General features: G+C 52.5%; 2 non-coding genes and 1 pseudogene across 2 annotated transcripts; all 3 read left to right on the top strand.

Moving 5' to 3' along the window:
• The first annotated feature begins 695 nt into the window (after positions 1-695).
• Positions 696-792, top strand: LOC120972443 (small nucleolar RNA R64/Z200 family). Its single transcript, XR_005766785.1, has one exon. It is a non-coding gene; the product is annotated as a small nucleolar RNA R64/Z200 family (small nucleolar RNA).
• Positions 793-876: 84 nt separating this feature from the next.
• On the top strand, positions 877-957 carry LOC120972441 (small nucleolar RNA Z199). The gene has a single exon (XR_005766784.1). It is a non-coding gene; the product is annotated as a small nucleolar RNA Z199 (small nucleolar RNA).
• A 174-nt stretch (positions 958-1,131) lies between these two features.
• LOC120972442 (small nucleolar RNA Z199) lies at positions 1,132-1,210 on the top strand (annotated as a pseudogene).
• The last annotated feature ends 14,049 nt before the right edge of the window (positions 1,211-15,259 follow it).

Raw genomic sequence — 15,259 nt, 5'->3', positions numbered from 1 at the left:
CCGAACATCCCAGTAATCCTAGATTAATTTGGTTCTTTTGTTTTACTTATTGCAGGTGACACTGCTCTGGCCATTTCTGCGGCTTATGGGATGCCTGCTATCACGAGATATCTCCTGGGTCGTGGTGTTGGTCCAACTTGGACGGTGGAACAAAGAAACAATGAGTTTCTGTGCGACAACTTTGAGGATTGGATTATAACGTGAATTGGTTTCTGATACTTTGTCGCTCAAGTGTTAATTCTAGTCTTGTTTGCTCACCATTCGATGACTTTTGCTATTATTATAGTAGGCGCAATCAGCATGACTTCTTATGTGTTTCTTTTTCTATTATTATAGTAGGAGGTTGCTATTTTTTATTAGAACAAACATGAAATTGGTTGCTCTATTAGGCAACTCATTTTTTTGTGCTATTTCCTGGAGCTTCGAGTGAAGAGTAGGCTTGCAATGCCTGCCTTTTTTGTGTGCTATTCCCTAGTTTGGGATTTTCTCCCAATTCCTAGGCATCTAGTTCCTATACTAATATACTTGTACTGCTCATGCTGCTGTTGCTAGTGGTCTTGTAGCACAGCATAGCACTTCTAGTTCCTATACTAATATACTTGTACTGCTCATCCAACTCTACTGATACATGTTTACACTGTTAATTATTGGTGAATGGTGATGTCTGTGGTCACGAGATCCTTTCCGCGGTTTGCAAAATGCTGTGATGAATCATGAAATCTACGACGTATGTCCGACTTCAGAGATGCCATTTATCATTGATGAGAAGATATTTCATATTCTGAGCAATAATGTTTGCATTTCATACTGATAGTTGCCAAACTATAAATTGTTATAGCCTTTTTTCTTGATGTCGATGCCTGCTTATATCTTTGAGGGTCAAGTGATGAGGAATAAACCATAATATGATGGAGCTCTTCTCCTCTGATTCTTAGTATTTAAGTCTCTGATGGTACCTCAACACCCTGATATGTTTGTGGCTTTCTATGCTATCCACATACTGAAGGAAGTCCTGCTATCTTCACAACAAATATAATTTTGCTTGAACGAGTTTATAAATTGAACTATCTCCACAACAAAGATATTTACCATTTGTAGTTCCAATCTAAAGTGTTGCTTGATTTCATTTGTGGTTCAAGTGATGATGAGAAACTGCAATAATATGACAGGAGTTACACTCTTGTGATTCGTAGTTTAAAGTCTGATGATTTCTTATCTTCAAATAACCGTTGCCTTGTGAAATGCAATGCTACTCACGTTCTTGTTTTCTGACAAATTGTTTGATGCAATTTCTAGGACGGGTTTCTTTGACACTGAGGGAGTATTGTCTTATTACTTGTATATCCATCAGCTGTTACTGCGCCTTTGTGGCGCAGTCTGAATCTCTGTAGACCGATCATATCTGAAGCATCAGCCAAGCACATCATGTCTACAGTTTCAGAATGGAAAACCAATCATGCTATAAGTATTAAGCAACTCCATTGCAGTCTAATTTGTTCAGAATGGAGATGAAAACTTTGGTTGGTTTGCATCATACCTTATAGCCATATATATATAAAGCTTCAATTTAACGTCCGAAGAATGCATACCTGATTTGAGTTAGACTCTAGTCTTGACTATTTTATGTAGGTGGCAACTGACAAGAGTTTCAGTCTAGCTCATCTGAAGTTTCTCTGTATGCAGGAGTGCGAGCTGGAGGAGCTTGAGAAGGGCGTGGAGCCTGCGTGGGAAAGCTTGGTCCACCTGCTCAAGCGCATCGTCGACAGGCTGAACGTCATTGACCACATCAAGGCCGTCAAGGACTCGCCCGACCTCCGTGCCGCCGTCGAGGATGTCCAGGTAGTCAGTTCTTCTGTCACACTGCCTGTGATCTGGACGAACGAAGTCGTTGATTGGTTAGGGCATCATCAGATGATGATGTTCTCTCTGTATTTCTTCTTACTCCATGAATTAATCCTAATGAATGCTGCTTGTTTTGCACAAGCTAACAAGGACACTAGCTAGAGTGCACTGCTGCTCCTCTTCTTGCATGCAACATAATCTGAAATTCATTCAGTTCCACTGTGCGTAAACACTATAGTGTACAACTATCAACTTGTTTCACTATTTAGTTTGTCACCCATTCAGCTTACTTACCGGGGCATCTTTCTTGTAAGAGTTTACTTAAAATAGATTGTAGTTTCTTTCTTGTTTGTTTTGATACCCATATACCTGCCTTGTATTAGCTCTTTCCTTTTGTGCACGTTAATTCAGCGTTTGTGTTGATTTGATGCCAATGTTCAGAAACAAGATTTTTGATGGATGGGTTTATGTGTTCTGCTGGTATATATGCACGCTAGTATATATGCACAGGGATTGGCCTTCATTATTTTGTATCTACTATTAGATATATGCTGTTAGATTTGCTTTCTTTTGTACCTAACCATTTTGTTCTATAACGTGCAGATGCTGGCGTTTCATGTTTCGTCGCGAGCATCAAGACGAAGAAGTCGGAAGAAGCATAGTTCAAGCTCATCGGAGCTAGTTCAAGGAGTAATGAAGCCCTTGATGCTGATCCGTATTGGAACAAATTGAAGCACGAACTGTGACATATAGAGCTTGTTATACTGTACAGCTTGATGCTCATCGGCTCATGTGACATATTGTACACCTGCAGTTATACTGTGATCGCATTTGTATGTGTTGATGTAACAGATTGTTGCTTCTTGTTATTTGATGTATTACACCTATTTCCTGTCTATTTTGATTTAAATATTGGTTGTTTAATTATTGGCATATTGAAATCTGAGGAACATGACCATGACAACAAGGACCCACAAACCAGAAACGGACATTTGGGACCCGCTTATCAGAATCTGACAATTGGGACCCATTTGAAAAAGGAAAAAGAAGGGCCACAACCCAAAAATAAAAAGGCTGAATTATAGGGCCTGGCCCGTGTAGCTTACCCAAATTGAAAGGAAAAAAACAACAAATGGGCTGAATTAATGGGCTCGGCCCATATAAACACCCAATTGGACCGGGCCGATTCTAATTTTTGACCTTTTTAATTGGCCGCAATTTTTCCACGTCGGAGCCGACGTGGCCTGGGCAGACAGCCAGTGACCAAAACAAAAGGTCATGGGTTCAACGACCTTCTGAGAGAAGGTCGTTAATTTCAGTTTACGACCGCCAGCTTTTGACCTTCTGTTTTTGGTCACAAAAAGGTCGCAAATGAAAAACTATGACCTTTCAGCGGCCAATAGTGAGGGTCACAAGTTGACATATTTCTTGTAGTGTATATATATATCATGAAGCGAATTCAACGAAACAGTTATGAAATAGAAGCAACATATATAGTAAACATAGTTAACAAATTTCATCGTACCGAAAGTACTTAACTAGAGCGCGGCACCATACATTTAATAGTTTTGTCATACTGAGACATTCGAAGTTTCGTCATACAGAAAGTAACAAGTCACTAAACAGACACATTGTTTTTAAGCAGTGCACTCTTCCCATCTGTCCATATCCGGGAGGACGGACCCAAGCTTAGTGAAAGGCGTCATGTCCTGACGCTGTTGGGCAATGCGGGTTCGGACGTCAGCTCGTGATATTGGGCCACTGTAGAACATCCCATTCTCTTCGAGGACATCTTTCATGATGATGGACGCAATTTCCTGCTGGATCCGGTAGAAATCATTTCAAAGACGATTATCCGGACGGCTCCAAAGGCTTCGGCCCATCTCTGGATATGGGTATCGGATGAAGATTTCATGCAAAGTGATTGCACATCCCTTTTGTACTCCATCATTAGATGGATGACGTAGAATCCATCATTCTCACTTCTTGCCGGTTGTTGAATGCAACAGAAGTCAATCTTGTGGCCGAAACAGAGCCCGGCCTTTTTTTTTGCATTGGATGTAGCCACTCGGCATGCTGAAGCCCAGCATAGCTCTATCCAGAACATACTTTATGTGTGTGTAATCTTTCTTCTGTATGTTCTTCGGCGGGTCCAAATATAGAGCGCGGGAGTAACGCGGGTAAAGAACGATGAGAACGGCACGATACCCCCCACTGCGCAAAATACACGATCAATTTAGCCTCCATGCGTGCAAAGTAATTATTGAAATGCATGAAAGGATGTATGTGTTATAGTGCTATCCGCGGATGACTTACCTAGGATGATAAGGTAGGAGAATCGTTTCTTTGCCCTTATTGTTGACCAAGAATTCTTCGATGTACTGACTCGCATATTGACGGTTGGCGTCGTTGATTGACAAGAAGCCCTCATGCATGTAGTATGGCTCCGCGACCGCAGGACCGGTGACTTGCTCTCTCCTGACGATGTAGTTCATGTGCAGCGCATACAGGCGGATGAACGTAAAATTGAGTGTCCTCATTTGAAACATCTGGAAGATGTAATCAAACCTCAGGAAGAAGAGGTCCGCTAGGCATGTGTGGACGTACATCTTGCAACTGCTCGGCACATGAACCGTATAAAGTGGGTATCCTGGATCATCCGAGGCGAGGAGCCTTCTCTCTGTCGAAAGCACATGGTAATGGAGTCTCCTGAGATCCCCTGTTATGCCAGCTAGTGCATTCGCCAGTACCATTGGCTCTCCTGCGACATGGATTAATGGCGCATGTTTCATCGGTACACTGTCAACCTTGGTCGAAGGAAGCTGGCTGCTAGAACCAACATTGCCAGCTTTATTGGATTTTCTCGCCGTCGGTCTCTTCCTCTACTTCTTCTTGGTGGGCTGCAGTGTTGGTGGGTCTGTCAGACCCTCCCTAAGCACCACCCCTAGTGTTGCCGGGCTCAGCATTGGACGACTCTGGCTAATTAGTTGAGCTTGGGTGGAACCGGCATCTGGAGGCGTGTCATGCGAGGATTGCATGAACAAAGACTTCTTGCACTCCCGAGGACGTTCCGGCTCTGGTACATGCATCTCATATTCATATGGTTGACTCAGTGTTACTTCGTTCTCATAGCCGGTATTGAAATACTGGAGAGGGTTCTTGGCCTCCTCCATGTCATCATCCATATCCTCTTCCATGGGGCAGATGGCATCATCTGCTGGAACGGTTGGCCCTCCTTCCTTGTGTCTCTCGATCTCAGCAAGCAGCACAGACGATGGTTGTACTTGTGTAGGAGGGGTTGTGGTCATACCTTCCTGAGGTCCCGTTGGTGTGCTCCCGGCCACCTCGACACGAAGAAGATTTTTCGGACGCAGGATCGGCCAATTTTTGCATTGGCCAAGCTGTGTGGGGTCTCGTCATCCTCTCCATCGGTTTGTATCGGACGAGGGAAACCCTCGTAGCCCACTTTCACACTCGCCACGGAGACCCTTAAGGCGTTATCAGGCATCTGCCGGTGGTGGAACAATCGATCCTTGGGATCCACTATAGTACCCTTCCCCACATCCACCAACCCGCCCTTCATGTGGTAAAGGAGGGTGCACGGAGTGGAGTCGGCCTACAAAGACATATACGTGCGGCGTCACAGATCCAAAAAGAACGGCAACTGAAGATTAATTAATTAGTTGAGTTGATGAAGGTGCGACGTGTATTTACCGTGAGGGCTTCGAGCTCGGCCAATATCGACGGCCCGACATTCAATCCAGAGATGGAGCTGTCGGCGTTCTGGGAACGGGGGTCCCCAGACTTGCCTGCCATATGGCCCATCTTCATCAACAAGGCATCCAAGACCCTCACGAGGGTCCGAGCCTCGCGAGGCGGACGACGCAAGACCTCCTCTGGAGTAGCCTAGCCAGGCAAGCTCATGAGGAGCGGACATATCATGCCAGGGCAAACCTCACGAGGTTCTCGTGACGTGAGCCATGACGAACGACACCAGGCGGGCGCCAGCGCGCGCAGCGTCCTTATTTCCTCTTTGGTGCTAAGGAGGCCAGCGCAGGCGAAGAGTACCGAGGCATCAGGCAAAGGTTGCTATATTGGTGCAACGAGACCAAGACTAGGAGGACGGCAAGACAGAGGTCATCGTGGAGCCCAAGACGACGTCACCACCAGAGCTTTTCGCAGGCGAAGACCGCTTTTGTCAGGATAGCTTGTACTAGCTGTCCCCCTTCAAATTTTCCCGCCGTTGTTGGCTCCCTTCCCGCTCGATATTTGGGAAGAGGACCAGGGCCTATATAAGTAGAGCTAGCCACCAAAGTAGAGGCATCTCATCTTAGCTTGATCCAACCCGATCGAGAGCCTAGCCACAAGAACACCTCAACCTCAGGAGGTTGTTCTTCCCTTGTACTGTTCATCATCAGCCCTAGAGGCAATCCACCACCACCACACTGGAGTAGGGTATTACACCACAACGGTGGCCCGAACCAGTATAAACCTCGTGTCTTTTTGTGTTGCGAGTTCGTCGAGTTCGTCCGCGAGATCTTAGCGAGCTAGGGCATAGATCGGTAGGACGGAAAGACTTCGCGCGCACCCCAATGTTCGAACCTTAAGGGTTTGCCGGAACACCACATCCGACATTTGGCGCGCCAGGTAGGGGTGCGCCGTAGCTTCCCTTCCATCGGTTCGTCGCTCTGCCGCTCCGTCGTCTCCATGGCGGACGCTCGCCGTGCTTGAGCCGAGCGTCGGGCTGCCCTCACCGCCCGCGTCGCTCAGACGGCTCCCGTTGGCAGGCCACCTTGTCGTTTTCCGTCTCCCGCCGCCAACGCTGCCACCGGCCCGACGGGGAACGAGCAGCAGGCGTCCTTGCTGCATCCTTCGGTGCGGCAGGACGGCCGCACCGCTACTCCATCACTAACCCCTGCCGGTTCTTCCTCTCACGCGCGCCGCGCTCACATGGAGGCACAGGCCGCGCTCCTCGTGGCGAACGAACTCCTGCGCTACCGCCCCGTCGACGACCTCTATGAGGAGTGGCTCGACCGCGTCACCGAGCTCGTCCGCGCTGCAGGGGGCTCTCCGGCGCCGTCCCTCTCTCTGCCTCCCCCTCAACCAGCGATGGGCGACGAGGCTCATGGCGTGCCTCCACCACCTCTGCCCCAAGACGGCGCCTTGGCACCAAGGCGCGCGGCTCCGCGGCGTGATCCGCCGCGCCCGGCGCCCGCGCGCGAAGAGAGAAGCTGCCAAGAAATCCCGCGGCCGCAAGAAGCTGCACCTGCGCTCCCCGTGCCACCTTGTCAAGACCGCGCACTGCCCGCAGCAGCGCAGTGCGGACCTCGTCAAGACCAAGCTCCACCTCCGAAGCGGGCGCCCGCAACCACGGCCGACTGCCGCGCCTTCACCCCCGAGCTGCGTAGCGTCGCCTGGCCAGGCAAGTTCAAGCCGGATCTGCCTCCTCGCTACGACGGCATCGCCGACCCCGCGGAGTTCCTGCAGCTCTATGAGCTGAGCATCGAAGCGGCCAACGGCGATGAAAAAGTCATGGCGAACTGGTTTCCCATGGCTCTCAAGGATGGAGCTCGCTCCTGGCTCCTGAACCTGTAGCACAGCTCGATCTCCTCCTGGGACGAGATGCACGACCGCTTCGTCGCCAACTTCCAGGGCACTCACGACCGCCCACCGGCCGCGGGTGATCTACGCCGCATCAAGCAGCAACCAGGAGAGACCCTCCAGAAGTACATCCAACGCTTCAACAACACCCGCCTCAAGATCCCCAAGGTCACGGACGAGGCCATCATCTCCGCGTTTTCCGACGGCGTCCGCGACGTCAAGATGAAGGAAGAGCTCGCTATCCACGAGGAACTCTGCACATCTCAGGAGCTGTTCAACCAGGCGACCAAGTGCGCAAGAGCTGAGGAGGGGCGCCTTTCTCTCCTCGAGCTGCCAGCTGCAGGAGCGGAGGAGAAGAAGGCCAAGGCCAAGGACGTGAAGCGCAAGGAGGCGGTGGTGCTCGCAGTGGAGCCCGACACCAAGCGAGGCAGAGATCAGCCCGAGTCATCCAAGAACGGCTGACCGTTCTGCGCCTTCCACAACCTAAACACCCACAACACCAGCGACTGTCAAGAGCTCAGAGCCATACGGGAAGGACGCTACGGTCGACGCCTCGTGCGCAACGACCGGGGCTATGGTCGTGGAGGAGGATGAGGAGGCGGACGCTGGGACGACCGTGGCCCGCGCCAGGAGTGGCGCGACCGGCCTCGTGAGGACCGCTGGCAGGACCAACCTCGTGAGGGCGCCTAGAGGGACCCGCCTCGTGAGGATCGCCCCCAGGGCAACGCCGGTCTTCCCCGCTGCCGCCACCAAGAAGGAACGACGACCATGACCAGGACGAGGGGGTTGGGGGCTTCCAAGAGCCGCGTGCAATCGCCTGCATTTTGGGTGGCGGCCAGGCCCCAGCCTCTCGGCGCATCTTCAAAAAGTTCGCTCGCGAGGTGAACGGGTGCTCCCGAAGCTCGAGGCCACGCGCCCGCTCAAGTGGTCCCAATGCGCCATCACTTTCAACTCGGCGGATCAGCTCAAGTGCGCAGCCACCGCTGGAGTCATCAACAATGTGCAGGTCACCAAGACCCTCATCGACGGCGGCGCAGGGCTCAACGTCCTATCCATCGACACGTTCGACAACCTCCAAGTGCCATATGAACAGCTCCATCCCACCAAGCCTTTCTCAGGAGTGACCGACGGTTCCACCACACCGATAGGGCAGGTCCGCCTGCCTGTCACCTTCGGGGAGCGCAAGAACTACCGCACCGAGCTCATCGACTTCGACGTCGCGCACATCCGCCTGCCGTACAATGCCATCCTCGGGTATCTAGCCCTGGCCAAGTTCATGGCAGTCACTCATCACGGCTACAACGTTCTCAAGATGCCGGGAAGCGGAGGAATCATCATGGTCCCATGTGAAGAGAGGGATGCGGTGTGCTCCCTCGAGCGCGCCTTTCAAGCCGCAGCAATCGACGATCCCGACAGCAGAAGTGAAGGCCCTCCGGAGGCCATCCCCAAGAAGAAGCAGCCGTGCCGCGTAGGACCTCAGGAGGATGGCGTCGCGGCAGGGGCCTCGTCAGGATCGACGCTCGTCCCAGGGGCGCCTCCCTCTGTCGCATAGGAAAGCGCACCCGGCGCCCTCCTCGGGCAGGGCTCGGGGGCTCTCTTCTGGAGGGCCTCTGACCTTGCCAACCTCACGAGGGAGGCGCTTGGGCACCACTTGGAAGCGTGCTTCGCGGCACATGTTCCTCAGGAGAGCACAGGGCAGGGAGTGCCCACCACTCAGGAGTTCGTCACCAAGACCACCCAGGAACTGCAAGACGCAAGAGCCATGCGCGGCGACCGCCGTTCACGAGGCGCAGCTCCCCATCCTGGCGAGGATGCTGGGCTGCGTGTCTACATTCACGTCCCAGGGCTCAACAGGGCCGCATCTCAGGAGCGCTTCTGGCCATCGCGTGTGGGCCGCTGCGAGGGCCCACCACACAGCTATGTTCGCACGCCCTTCGGCTTGCCGAGCGTGGCGTCAGCCTATCAACACGACCTGCGGCGTGTCCTGGCGGCTCAGGAGGCCAGGTACCACGCTGTCCTGGAGGAGATGGAGACGGTCTTCAGGGAACCTCTCGAGCCCCCAGAGCATCCCGAGGCCCAGGGTCCCGGTGGCTCATGAGGAGTCATTTCTTCGACGCACGCCTTCAGCTGCACCAACTCTACTTCGTCTACAGAACCAGGTGACATCTTCCAAGCTCATTTAGCTCGGAGCGCCCCTCGGGCTGCATTATTCCCAGGCCACGTGGGTCCGTCCCTGTGGCATGTATCTTTTTTGCTTATGTCTTTAGCTTACCTTGCTGGGGGCGCCCCTCGGGCTGCATCATCCCCAAGCCGCTCGGGCCGGACCAAGTGGCATGTATCTCCCTACATTTACCTAAGCTGATCTGCTCTCCATGCTTAACCTGCCAACTACTACCACCTGCCTGACCATCGCCTCCCCCGGGGCCTCCACACAGGCACGGCGCTGGCGCATGGGTCCGTCCCTGTCACCTCGACAAACCTGAGCGGTCGAGCTCTATCTCGCGGCACGCCCCGCGCACGTCACCTCACCAGGCCCTCAGTGCCTTCATCTCATCCAGAGCAACCAGCGGCAGGCTGACAGCTGTAACGGCAAACCGTGTTTCTTCTTATGCCTGTTCACAGGGATCCCGTGGGAAGGATAGCAGGCGGCACCGAGCATCGTGACTCAGGAGCTCTTACTGGCTCTCCAGCCCTCACCCCCTGGCCTTGACCACGGCATCGCGACCTGGCATACCAGCGGCGGCTGAGCTCGCTCGAGGGCCGGGATCTGAGGACATAGAGAACTAAGGAAAGCATGAGGGGAGGGAAACTCGTATGGGCCGGCCTAGCTATGCCGCACAAGTAGGCGCGCAGCCCTGGCGCAACGCCAGGAGTTGCCACGAAATCAACAAGATAAGTCCCACACTCGGATCGGCTAAATGTCTGGGCCTAATGGTCACTCATGCCTTGCCGCAACCCCGTTGCGGCCACGTCGACTCCCATTCTCGCCTTACCATGGCTTCTTGAGCGCTAAGGGGGACCTCCTGAGCATCGTGCCTCAGGGGCTCTTACTGGACCTCGGGCCGCACACCTCCTGGCCTTGACCACGGCACGTGACCTGGCATACCAGCGACGGCTGTAGCCTGCCTGGGGACCGGGACCTGTCAGCGTAGAGCAACAAGCTATCGCGAGGAAAGAAAGGGGGGACCGAGCCTTAACGGGACATGCATTCACCAAATTCTCATAACAGGGAAGATAGGCACAAAAGACAATGCAGACCCTTACATGCCCCCGCGGGGTGATTCATGATTCTTCGCAGGAAACAAAAGCTGATACTAAGGGGAATCCTATCTACATCCTCTCGTGGCGGATGCCATCATCAATAGTGGGCCACAAGGGCCGGCACCAACCCCATCCAAATCAGCGGCGGCGACGGCCGGGCGCCGCGGCTCTGCTCCGGGCGCGGCGAGAGCTCGGGGGCACGTAGCTGTCATCGCTCGTCTCCGGAGTCTCGTAAGGCTCAGGAGAGTTGCTGGACTCCCAAGGGCTGCTGCTGCTGGAGTAGCCGCGAGCGGAGCGCGCGTCAGTTTGGCGCTCCTCTCCGGAGCAGCACTCCAGGCGATGACCCTCGGCATCGAAGACCTTGAAGAAGAGCGTGGAAGCGCCATCGTACTCGAAGTGGATCGCGAGGGCGCCCCTCGCACGGCAGACCCGCGCGATCACCCCACAGCCACGGGTCATGAAGATCTTGCCGGTGGGAACCGCTTCGATCTCCGCTCCGGTCGCCGGAGCGCTGCAGTCGGCGTGCTGCAACCAGAGCTCAAGAGGCCCCCTCGGTGGCATCACATCGGAGAAGAACCGCGGGAAGCGGATCCAGGAGCTTGGAGGCATCGGCGCCCATAGCACCAACTCGCGCGACCCCGGACACGGCGTGGGCGGCGCTGCTCGTCGCTCCGACCTCCCGAGCCCTTGGCTCGGGCGTACAAGGGTAACGGGTACCCCAGAGGAGGCCGCTCGCACCAAGGCCTCGACACCACCTGCATCGCTGCTTCATCACGGCGATGGATCGACCTCTTCTTCAGCGGAAGTGGCCCCGGATCATCACGGGGGGCCTTTCCTTTCTCTTCTGTAGAAAACCTTCTGATAGGCGCCATTGTTGTCAGCAGTGGAGCAAGGAGGAAGAAGCAAGCAAGCGAGGAAGAGATGGGAGATGGGGGCTCCGCCCCGCCCCCTCCCCCATTTATAGCAAGAGAAGGCCAACCGGCGTCTCCGACAATCGCAGGTAATGATGGTTTTCCTTGCATGTCGCAGGGACTTGTCAAGTCATGCAGTTGCCGAGGCAGCATGGGGAAGCGGAGACGCCCAGGTCCAATCAACCGCCACACGTCAACCGAGGCCGTAGGCTCTTGGGGCCCGCGGTGCTCCGAACTTGACCCTTGGCTTCGCCGCAAAGCCAAGCCCGAGCGCACCTTGGGCCCGGGGGCTACTGTCGGTGTTCTGGGAACGGGGGTCCCCAGACTTGCCTGCCTGCGGCCCACGGCATGGCTAACCCAGCAGGCCATATGGCCCATCTTCATCAACAAGGCATCCAAGACCCTCGCGAGGCGGACGACGCAAGACATCCTCTGGAGTGGCCTAGCTAGGCAGGCTCACGAGGAGCGGAGATATCAAGGCAGGTTAAACCTCACGAGGCTCTCATGACGTGAGCCATGACGAATGACACCAGGCGGGCGCCAGCGCGCGGAGCGTCCTTATTTCCTCTTTGGTGCTAAGGAGGCCAGCACAGGCGAAGAGTACCGAGGCATCAGGCAAAGGTTGCTATATTGGTGCAATGAGACCAAGACCAGGAGGACGGCAAGACAGAGGTCATCGTGGAGCCCAAGACGGCGTCACCACCAGAGCTTTTCGCAGGCGAAGACCGCTTTTGTCAGGATAGCTTGTACTAGTTGTCCCCCTTCAAATTTTCCCGCCGTTGTTGGCTCCCTTCCCGCTCGATATTTGGGAAGAGGACCAGGGCCTATATAAGTAGAGCTAGCCACCAAAGTAGAGGCATCTCATCTTAGCTTGATCCAACCCGATCGAGAGCCTAGCCACAAGAACACCTCAACCTCAGGAGGCTGTTCTTCCCTTGTACTGTTCATCATCAGCCTAGAGGCAATCCACCACCACCACACTAGAGTAGGGTATTACACCACAACGGTGGCCCGAACCAGTATAAACCTCGTGTCTTTTTGTGTTGCGAGTTCGTCGAGTTCGTCCGCGAGATCTTAGCGAGCTAGGGCATAGATCGGTAGGACGGAAAGACTTCGCGCGCACCCCAATGTTCGAACCTTAAGGGTTTGCCAGAACACCACATCCGACAGGAGCTAGGGCTGCTGTGACAGCTGGGTGCAGGAGCAGGTGCTGGAGGAGGTGCGGGCGCGGTTGCCATACTAGGTACGGGTATGGGTGCGGTGTTCATTGAGTTGCTCCGGTGAAGCTGGGCATGGGAAAATCACTTGGTGGCGCGTTTGGATTTTGTTGCGCCCATATGACCACAGTTGGAATCAAGCTTGTAAAGGCAGCCACCATATCATCTCTACAGGCAGCTACCGTTTCCCGGATTATCTCAGCTTTGGTCTCAGCTTTTGCTTTCTCCATCGCCCGCGCCATCTTCTCGTCGATAGTCACTTGACTGAACTTCTTTCTCTGTGTTTTGGCCTCGGGGTCCTCGTTATAATAGTACTTCCACGTGGCGCCATCCCCAGCGCCGTGCACACGTCCATATTGCGGCCGCTAATCGGGCGGGTATCCCATCATTATGTGCATGGCCCGGTTGAAAGGAGTGTCCCACTTGTACTTCACCGACGACTGAGTCGACTGAGTCGACGAGTCGCTTTCGGCCGCAAGCTTGTGTTGCTCTCTCTGCAAAATGGACCGTGAATCATTTACGAACGTGACTAGAATGTAGTAGACTTCGTTGAGCAGAAACTAATATGTAAGGTGGTAAAAGGATAATTACCAGTAATCTCATGAATTTCCTAGTCGGCCCGTCGGTGAAAAAAAAAAATTTGGGTCCCACGAGAATTGGGCCCTGATGAAGTCGTGCTCCTGCTGGTCGGTGAACTCAGCCAATGAGTCTGGGATCCCCTGATGTTCACGTTCTGCGTCCTCCTTAGCCCACACGGGCCTCTTTCCCGTGTAACCACGACTTCCAAGGTGGTGGTTCCCCATGTTCTTTGCCTGCAGCTGCTTGCCTCTCTCCAACCTGGCCTTGGCAGCTTCTTCATTGCAAGTCTCCTTGAACTTTTCAAAGTCCTCTATCGTAATTTTCGAATTGTCTGCAACAATCTCGGCGTAGGTTTCATGGTCTACTGGAATCGCCCTTTTCACCCTAGTTTTCCAAGCGCTCAATGCGTTGCTGAACTTCCCTATGGCTTTGTTGTTGATTTTTTTCATGGCATCATCATCCCATGGGTCGACATCGTCACTCCGACCGGGGAACAGGAATCTTGCGTGCAACCTAGTTAGGAGCGACTTCTTCAAATGTTCATTCTTCCATATTTTTGTGGTGTTGATGTTAGCGGTATCCCGTAGGATGCATGCTAGTTGGTTCCCGTAGCACGCTGCCACTTCCCACGGCTCTATTGGCTCGAACTCGCCAGGGTGCACCGCCGTGACCACGAGTCTTCCGGTGCCGAGCTCATTTGGGCGTCGTGCCCTCTTTTCCTTCTTTCCCTCACTGGCTTGGGAGGCCTCACCTTCCGTGATGTAGTTAGCAACATCATCAGCGCCAGTCTCAGTGCCTATGTCGTTGGTGGCATCAGTGTCGGCGCCGGCGCCACCACCGTCGTCCTCCGTCATGACAAGGGGGTCCTGACACCCAGCTTGCTCTCTCTCCTGATCCGCCAGAAAGTTGAGGTAGACGTGTGCTCGACCTAATTGGGACTGAGAAGCTCCGGCCTCATCGGTGTTAGTCATGTTTCCTAGGGTTCAATATCGTAGTCGTTTAATTATCGTGCTTTATATAATAAAGTGAATAATGACAAAAAAGGTGACCTTTGTTTCGCCAAAAATGTCGTTTCATTCCCGTCGCGACAAATCTCGAGCACTTGATATGTCCAACTTTCTAGCACAAGTCATGCCGAAATTCACGAAAAATTTCGGCATGACCTTTGCTAGAAAGTGCACATATAGAGCGCCTGAAATTTGCCGGAATGGAAATGAATCAACATTTCCAGCAAAACATAGGTCACTCGCAATCGGTTTCCCTGCAAATGGCAATAAGCACTATGTGCTAAAGTAGCATTTCACTAACAATCACGGAGATGTAACCCTCACAAGAAAATTTCACATACTCATCTGCATGTCAAGTGATGTGTGTCATCGCATGCATGTCAAGTGATCTGTGGCAGACATATAGTGGACAAATAGTGGCAGTAACAAATGGAGAGCACAGACATATAGTGGCAGTAACAAATGGAGAGCAATCAATCTAAACTAAACTTCCATTAAAAATCCTCATTTTCAAAATGGACAGAAACATAAGCTAATTTTCATTTTCATTTAAAAATCCTCATTTTCAAACACTATAATTTTCAGTGTTTTCTTTTCTTCTTTTTTAACTTCAGTAATGTGCCACTTTTAACTGAATATCTATACTCTATTTACTAAAGTTATAGTGTAATTAAAGTCTAAATTCAAGTAGTAAATACATTTGGCATTTATTCTATGTAATTTAAAGTGTAACTTTAGTAATTCTACAGTGTAATAAGTTTTCACTGTAATTAATATAAAAAATTCTAAAGTCTAACATAATGTATAGTAACCGTCTAACTTACTAGGCCATGTTTGGTTG

The sequence above is a fragment of the Aegilops tauschii genome, chromosome 4 (assembly GCF_002575655.3).
Source record: "Aegilops tauschii subsp. strangulata cultivar AL8/78 chromosome 4, Aet v6.0, whole genome shotgun sequence".
NCBI classification, from domain to species: domain Eukaryota; kingdom Viridiplantae; phylum Streptophyta; class Magnoliopsida; order Poales; family Poaceae; genus Aegilops; species Aegilops tauschii.
This window is presented reverse-complemented; position numbering and strand designations above follow the sequence as displayed.